Source organism: Lithobates pipiens, unplaced genomic scaffold (assembly GCF_037356315.1).
Source record: "Lithobates pipiens isolate NorthernLeopardFrog02 unplaced genomic scaffold, aLitPip1_a1.2 Scaffold_30, whole genome shotgun sequence".
Taxonomy (NCBI): Eukaryota; Metazoa; Chordata; class Amphibia; order Anura; family Ranidae; genus Lithobates; species Lithobates pipiens.
Genome location: NW_027507791.1, coordinates 178,648,600 through 178,657,609, shown reverse-complemented (window position 1 = coordinate 178,657,609; position 9,010 = coordinate 178,648,600). Strand labels below are relative to the sequence as shown.

The 9,010-nt window shown below is 41.9% G+C and overlaps 1 pseudogene across 1 annotated transcript; it reads left to right on the top strand.

Annotated features, from left to right (window-relative positions):
* The first annotated feature begins 5,416 nt into the window (after nt 1–5,416).
* On the top strand, nt 5,417–8,395 carry LOC143942281 (olfactory receptor 2AP1-like; annotated as a pseudogene). Its single transcript, XR_013264740.1, has 2 exons — nt 5,417–5,540; nt 7,280–8,395. The product of XR_013264740.1 is annotated as an olfactory receptor 2AP1-like (transcript).
* The last annotated feature ends 615 nt before the right edge of the window (nt 8,396–9,010 follow it).

Sequence of the window (9,010 nt, the reverse complement as noted above, 5' to 3'; positions counted from 1 at the left end):
GTACTAAGGTGTTCTTATACCGAATACTTAGCTATCAAACATGACATGCTTTAAAATTACTTTTTTTCCATCATCACAGAAAATGTAAATATCCCCTATGATAGCAATATGTAGTGACAGGTACTCTGTTTTGAAAATAAATGGGGTCTATTAGACTCTAGATGTCTCCTTAGCCCTTAAAGCATCTGACCACACCAAGATCGGTGTGATAAGATGCATTCCCAATTTTGCAATGGAGCTGTTTATATCCGTCAAAAGTCATGAAATGCTCATAGCTTCCGGTTTGTTAGACCATATGGATGATTGTAGCCATTCTAGTTTCTGATCGGCTCTATGGTCAGCTAGCGGAACCACCGGCTGCATTCTCGGGTTCTACGGTGGGACAGGTGAGCACAAGAAAACCATGGAAGAGGGCGGGAGGGGAGTATTCCTCCCACTGCTTGTAAAAATAGTCTAGTGGCTAATTAACTAGGATTGCTTTTACATTAAAGCCAACCATCGGCTGAAAAAAAATTATACCAAGATGATACCTAAACCTACAGGCATCATTCTGGTATAACCACTCAAAGTCCAGCAACATACCAGTACCTCGCTGGTAGTTTGTTGGACATATATTGTAATTTTTTTTTTCATGCAGCCTGTGGGTTAAATGAAAAAAGAGAACCTAACAGATTCCTCCATTCATATTAGAATACACCCTGCATCCACCCACCTCTAATGATGGGCACACACGCATTGTTCTTTTTTTTTTCGTTCAGCCCATGGAGCCTTTTTTGGTTCCAGCGAGCGAGGAGAAGACATCACTTCCTCTGCCTGTGTAATGTAAACATTTGCCAGAACTGATCAGCAGGTCCAGGCCAGAAATCATTGGCCTGGGCCTGTAGACTGATCGGTTCTGAAATTAAAGTGGCCTCCCTGCTGCAAAGGTGCAGAAAAGAAGTCTCCCTACAAGAGACCAGCCTAACGTGGGAAAAGCGACTATGCCTGCAGTCACCCCCGGGCAATATGAGGAATGTTCAATGAGGCAAAAAAACAGAATAATATTGTTAGCAGCAAACAGGATTAATATGAACAATCTGAATAGAAACAGCTACTCAGGACCTCGCTTTAATAAAGACAAAAGAGAAAAATAAGGAAAAAGATGGAGGCCTGTCAGTCTCATGCGAGATTTAGCAAAGCCCTCATCAGCGTGGAACAGGAAGTCTTGTCAACCAGCAGGAGGTACAGCAAACTCACGACACAGAAAAGAACCCCACAGAAATCAAACAGGTTGCAGGTAGCGGAGCAGCATCTTGGGTCTGGCAACCCATGTGATTCCTCCGTCTATGTTTAGAAGAGGCTTGTTGCCAATGCTCCGGGCACCAGGGAAGAGGAATGTTACTGTGCATTCTCCAATCTGGAAAGTCATCTTGAGGGAGGTCCAAGATATCAATAAATCTTATCAGATCATCCTTGGTGTGAAAAGTCACGGACTCCCCATTGCTGGTGACTGATTAACAGAAAGGAAAGCCCAGTGATGGGGGACATCCACTGCACATAGCCCGTCAAGCACAGGTCAAACAGAACAGCACTGCATAAGGTTCTTCAAGAAAGATCCTGGAACAGAGCCAGTTCGGCACGGTCAAAGTCAATAGACGTTTGATTGTGAATTTCACTTGCCGCACCCAGGCCTGATTACTGCCAAACCTGTTGAATCAAGTAATCACATAAATAGAAGCTGTCTGACAAAGTGAAGAATGCTAACAGATCTCAAAAAGCCACACGTCATGCCACAATCTAAAATAATTCAAGAACAGATTAGAAACAAACATGTATCAGTCTAGGAAAGGTTTCTAAGCCATTTCTAAGGCTTTGGAACTCCAGTGAACCATGGGGAGAGCCTTTAACCACAAATGGAGATAACTCAGAACAGTGGTGAACCTCAGGTAAGATCAGTGCTCATCATGATTTAACAATAAGAAAAAGACTGGGCAAAAATGGCATCCATGGGAGAGTTCCAAGGCCAAAGCCACTGCTGACCAAAAAGAACACAAAGGCTTATCTCACATTTACCAAAAAACATCTTGATTATCCCCAAGACTTTTAGGCAAATATTCTGTGGACCAATGAGACAACAATTTTACTTTTCGGAAGGTCTGCCCCTTTATATCTGGCATAAAACAAATACAGTATTTCATAACAAGAACATCATACCAACAGTCAGACATGGTCATGGTAACGTGATGGTCTGGGGCTGCTTTTGCAGCTTCAGGACCTGGACGACTTACCATAATTCATGGAACCATGAATTCTGAGCTCTACCAGAAAATCCTAAAGGAGAATGTCTGGCCATTAGTTTGTGACCTCAAGCTCAAGTACACTTGAGTTATGCAGCAGGACAATGATCTGAAACACAACAGCAAGTCCACCTCCAAATAGTTCAGATAAAGAAAAATGTAGGTTTTGGAGTGCCCTAGTCAACATCCCAGACTTAAATCCAATTGAGATGCTGTATCATGACCTTACACAAGCTGGTAATGCTGGAAAAAACTCCAATGTGGCTGAATTAAAGCAATTCTGCAAAGAAGAGTGGGCTAAAATTGCTCCATTGCAGCTGTTGCCTTCAAGGGTGGCACAACCAGTTATTAGGTTTAGGGGGCAATTACTTTTTCACATAAAGCCATCAAACTATCATTAAAAAACTGCATTTTGTATTTACTCTGGTTATCTTTGTGTAATAATAAAATTTGTTGACCAGATTAGGTCATGTGTTACATAGGCAAAATACCTCACCTAATGACCATAATCATTATACCAACTATTGAACGTTCAATTTTATACAAGATGCGCACCCCAATCCAATTTAGCAATAGACAGAAGGCTTGCTGTTATAGTTGTAAACCTACACTCTTGTTTGATGATCATTTAAATGTGACAAATATGCAAAAAGATAAAAATTAGAAAAAGGCAAATACTTTTTTACAGAATTGTATGTCCGTTTTAGTAGGCAAGGCTCTAATATGCCTTCTTAAGTCCCAAGCTGCCTCTGCTACATCAGGCTCTGATGGGGGGGGATCTACCTCCATAGTGTGCAGATGGTGTAGGGTTTGGTACCTGAGGTGAGACTGAGGGATCTATGGAGCTGCTGCTATGCGCCAGTGAATGGTGTCGGGATGCCTCGTGTCTGGGAACCATCTTGGCTGCTTTCCTGGGAGCAGGCTAAGTGTGATCCGCTGCCGCCGGGTGGCTGTGAAGAGGTGTGGCATTTAGGATTGCATGTCTAGGCAGGTTAGGAGACCAGGGACCACCGACTGTAGTTGAAATGCCCGAGTATTAGCAGGAACTCAGTGTCCGACTGGCCTCGCACCATGACAGTCAGGCCACACCCCTGCAGTTTTTATTTGACTTTATGACCGCTTTAAAAAAAAGGTAAGCAGCCAGTTTCACTCTCAGTAGATTCGTATTGAGTTTCTCAAAATGCAAAATACCACAAACTCTCTCATCCATTATGGTGGGGAGTTGCTTGGCCCCTTAGTTCCAGTGAAGGAAACTCTTAAGGCGTCAGAATACCAAGACGTTTGGACAATATCATGCTCCCAACTTTGTGAGAACAGTTTGGGGATGGCCCCTTCCTGTTCTAACATGACTGCGCACCGGTGCATAAAGCAAGGTCCATAAAGACATGGATGAGCAAGTTTGGGGTGGAGTAACTTGACTGGCAACCCGTTAGACAACTTTGTGATGAATTAGAGCAGAGTCTGCGAGCCATGCCTTCTCGTCCAACATCAGTGACTGACCTCACAAATGCGCTTCTGGAAAAATGGTCAAACATTCCCACACTCCTAAACCTTGTGGACAGCCTTCCCAGAAGATTTAAAGCTGTCATAGCTACAAAAGGGTAGACCAACTCAATATTGAACCCTACGGACTTAAATGCCGCGTACACACAACCGGACTTTCCGGCAGAAAAGGTCAGATGGTTTTCCTGACGGAGTTCCAATGGACTTCGGACCGAACGGACTTGCCCCCACATGAACGGACCAAAGTCAGTTAGTTTTGAATGTGATATACAACGGGACTAGAAAAGGAAGTTCAATAGCCAGTAGCCAATAGCTGCCCTAGCGTCGTATTTGGTCCATCGGACCAGCATACAGACAAAAACGGTTTTCCCAATAGAAATTGATTGGGTCGGACAGATTTGCAACATGTTCTATTTCTAGGTCTGCCAGAATTTTTGAAGAAAAGAGTCTGATGAAGCCCACACACAATCGTAATATCCAACGGAATGTTCGGTCGTGTGTACGCAGCATTAGACTGGGATGCCATTAAAGTGCAAACAAAGTTGGGAGTCCCAATACGTTGGACAATTTAGTGAACCAAGGGTCATTAAATGTAAGACTTTAAGCTAATACTGCAAGGGTGAGTCATAACTCAAGAGAAGTAAGGTGATGAGCAAGAGACTGGCCAAAACATGTTGCTATTTCCAGACGATGAGCTTGGTCTACTTTGGAAAAAAGGGCCAAAGATATAAAACAGACATCAGCATTAGAAAGGTGAAAGGAGGTATTAAAAGGATAGAAAGTTAGAAAGGTAGAGAAAAAGTAGAGCTGCGAGAAGGAAAACATCAGAGGATGTCTAATGCCGCGTACACACGATCAAATTGTCCGGCATACTTAGTCCAGCAAACAATCCGGCGGATAGTCCGGTGGACTTTCTAGAGAACGGACTTGGCCATACACGGACACACAGAAAGTCCGGTGTTTGCTAGCGTGATGACGTACAGCACGTACGACGGGACTACAAAAAGGAAGTTCAATAGCCAGTAGCCAATAGCTTCCTTTACATACTTGCTTCTGAGCATGTGTCATTCTTAGTTCGCCGGACTAGCATACTGACGAACGTATTGTCCGCTGAAACCCAAGTCAGGCAGAAAGATTGGACTGCAAAAATACTTTCTAAGTCCGCCGGACTTTATGCTGAGAAAGTCTGCTGAAGCCCACACACGATCGAATTGTCAGATGAAATGTGTTTCGGCGGACTAAGTACACCAGACAATTTGATCGCGTGTACGCGGTATTAGGATCCCCCCAGACTGGGATCCTGGGTTGGACCTCTTCAGGGAGTAGGGTAAGCAGCAATTTTAAATATTCTTAACTGTACTTATTCTTATTTGCCTAAATTGCCTCCCTTAGCACAATCCACAGCTTTAAATACATTAGTTGCCTGTTTTAATATTTAGCTATGAATCCAGAAATTAATTGCACAATACTACTATTAATTTAATGTTTCTCCAATGTACCATTTTGAGCTTCTTGCCTTAGATTTAAAAAAAAAAGGAATTAAAAAGGGATTGGATCCCTGGGAATTATGTCTCAAGAGCTCTTCTAGATGTATTTATATATAAAAAAAACATAACATGTGTTTATATATAAAACATGAATATACAGATGCTAAGACATTGTACTTTATTTCTCAAAACACTTCATACTAATGTAATGTAGGAAGTTGTATGATGTATGACATGTCTACATTCTACTTGGACAATGGCTGAGAAATCTCTAGTACGTATACACTGTACATTTTGTTATACACAATACATAACATAGTAATTGTAACCTGAAAGTTTGTAATGGTCTACACATATGAGCTCAGGGTATGTTTCAAATCTTTCAAAATGTCTTCTCATTTATAGATTTTTGGGTCAAGGAAGCCCTAGAAAAGTATGGTAGAGGGGTACATTAACGATTTTCCTGCTGTGAAATCTAGAGTTTTGAGTCCTCCAGTTAGAAAAATACGCTCTATAAATGCATTATATTATATCATGATAAATAACTTATGCTCTCTAATAAATGTGAACAATAAAGGGTCAGGAAGACTTCCATATCTGACTGGTAAAAAACACATCTGAAATTTCTGTTCAATTTACAAAGCCCCTTTAACCACTTGACCTCTGGAAGATTTACCCCCCTTCATGACCATGATATTTTACATTTATTTGTTTACTTTTTTTTTCTAGTAGTAATGACAGCAATCAGTGACTTACTGTACAGCGGGACTGTATAGTGTAACTTTTTGGGGACGAGTGACATTATTACAGTGATCAGTTCTAAAAAATATGCAATGTCACTGTACTAGTGACACTGGCTGGGAAGGGGTTAACATCAGGGATGATCAAAAAGGGTTAAACGTGTGCCTAGCCTGTTTTTTTCTAAACTGTGGTGTGAAAACTGTGGGATATGCTTTTACTAAGGGAAGGCATGGTCCCTTTGCAGGAACACAGGATCCATTTCTTCCCTACTGACAGAACAGGGATCTGCCTCTCTCCTCAATCATCGGCAGGTGCTGGCGGCCATTGAGTCTGCGGTGCCCACCACTGGGCTCCCAATGTGTGTGATCACAGCAGAAGTTGGCCGACGGTGGCAAGCATGCCCACACCCTACCCTCTCATCAGACCACAGGACATGGTTCCAGTAATCCATGTTCTTAGTCTTTTTGTCTTCAGCAAACTGTTTGCAGGCTTTCTTGTGCATCATCTTTAGAAGAGGCTTCCTTCGGGGACAACAGCCATGCAGACCAATTTGATGCAGTGTGCAGCGTATGGTCTGAGCACTGACAGGCTGACCCCTTCAACCTCTGCAGCAATGCTGGCAGCCCCCATACATCTATTTCCCAAAGAAAACCTCTGGATATGACACTGAGCACATGCACTCAACTTCTTTGGTCGACCATGGCGAGGCCTGTTCTGAGTGAAACCTGTCCTGTTAAATCATTGTATGGTCTTGGCTACCATGCTGCGGCTCAGTTTCAGGGTCTTGGCAATCTTCTTATAGCCTAGGCCAGCTTTATGTAGAGCATCAATTCTTTTTTTCAGATCCTCAGAGAGTTCTTTGTCATGAGGTGCCATGTTGAACTTCCAGTGACCAGTATGAGAGAGTGAGAGCTATAACACCAAATGTAAGACACCTGCTCCCTATTCACACCTGAAACCTTGTAACACTAACAAGTCACATGACATCGGGGAGAGTGAGTGGGGGGGGAATGGCTAAATGGGCCCAATTTGGCCATTTTCACTTAGGGGTGTACTCACTTTTGTTGCTAGAGGCTTAGACATTAATGGCTGTGTGTTGAGTTATTTTGAGGGGGCAGCAAATTTACACTCACTACTTTACATTGTAGATATATATCTATATGATCCGGTGCACAGGTGCTGTTCTGTAGCAGTAAAACCACTATGGGGCGGACCTGAAGTGGTTAATGTTATATATATATATATATATATATAATTTTTTTTTTTTTACAGGGATTCCACTTTACAAAAGAAGATCTCAATAAGACCATGGTTCAGGAATTTATATTAATTGCTTTCTCAGACCTAAACGAGCTCCAGTTATTACTCTTCCTTTTTGCTTTAATAGCATACTCTATCTGCGTTACAGGAAATATCACCATCATTGTCTTAGTTAGGATTGAACCCTTGCTTCAAACTCCGATGTATTTTTTCATAAGTACATTTGCTGTTCTTGAAATTATGTTTGTGACGGCTACTATACCTAAGCTTCTGGATAATTTAATTTCAGGAAATAAGACAATATCTCTTATTGAATGTTTTACACAGTTGTTTGTTTTCAATGGTTTGGGTGAAACAGAATGTTATTTGTTATTGGTCATGGCCTTTGATAGGGACTTGGCTATTAACAGTCCTTTACGTTATTCTGCTATTATGAGGAATAAATTGTGTGTTCTATTAGCTTTGGCACCATGGGTTGCTGGGTTTGCAGCTTCTTCTGTGACGTCTGGTTTCATGGCCCAATTGGACTTCTGTGGACCAAACCAGATAAATCATTTCATCTGTGATTTGGTTCCTCTTGAGATTTTGTCTTGCTCTGATCCTTCCATGATCAAATTAGCCATAATATTAACAGCCACATTTGCCATCATTTTCCCAGTCATCATTATCATAGCTTTATATGTTCACATTATTAATACCATCCTAAAAATCAAGGGAGCTGAAGGGAAACAAAAAGCCTTCTCTACTCTCACCTTATTGTGACCAGTCTTTTCTTTGGAGCAGCTTTTATTGTGTACATCATACCTACTGGAGGGGAAAATGACAAATATCTTGCTCTTATATACACAGTTCTCACCCCACTCCTAAACCCCTTCATTTATACTTTGAGAAACAGTGATGTAAAGAAAGCGGTAAAAAAAACAATATTAAATATATTTATCCTGTAAGCCCAAAGGCACACTTAGGCTGGATTCACACCTATGCAGTTTTAGTGCATTTTGCAGATTTCCACTGCAGTCCATTTAACATGGTTTCCTATGGAACACGTTCTGTAGTGCAAATCTGCAAAATGCAAAAAGCACTAAAAATGCGTAGGTGTGAATCCATACAAACAAACCCAAGGACGAACCAAGGAAAAAACCAAGCTTTGCTTACCACGAGCCCACAGACAACCAATTAACCTGTCTAACAATATGCATTAAAAACAGGGGTTTAGTCTGCACACATTTGCAAATGCATGCGTAAGCCACAGAGCCCCGCCAAGGCACCCCGATATCTGTGGTACCTAACACTGACTTATGAGTGTCCCCACAATGGAGGCACATGCATTTTGATGGATAGGTGAGAGCAGGTGGACTGAAGGGGAGCCACCCCTCCTTAAAAAGGTACAGGAGCCCACTGAACACCCAGCACAATGGCAACACAGGTGTCAGTGGGATGCCTGACCAAAAACACGACCAGTGACAAAAAAAGACGCCACCCGCTCTCACCTATAGCTGGCTATCGCAGTAAGAAACTTGGAAGGCTAACAATAGATACAAACAAACCCAAGGATGAACCGAGGAAAAAATCAAGCTTTGCTTACCACCAGCCCACAGACAACCAATTAACCCGTCTAACAATATGCGTTAAAAACAGGGGTTTAGTCTGCACACATTTGCGTTGTAGGTGTGAATCCAGCCTTATAGTTTACATGACCCTTTCATATGCAATGATGTGAAAACATTAGTAAAAAATTCAATT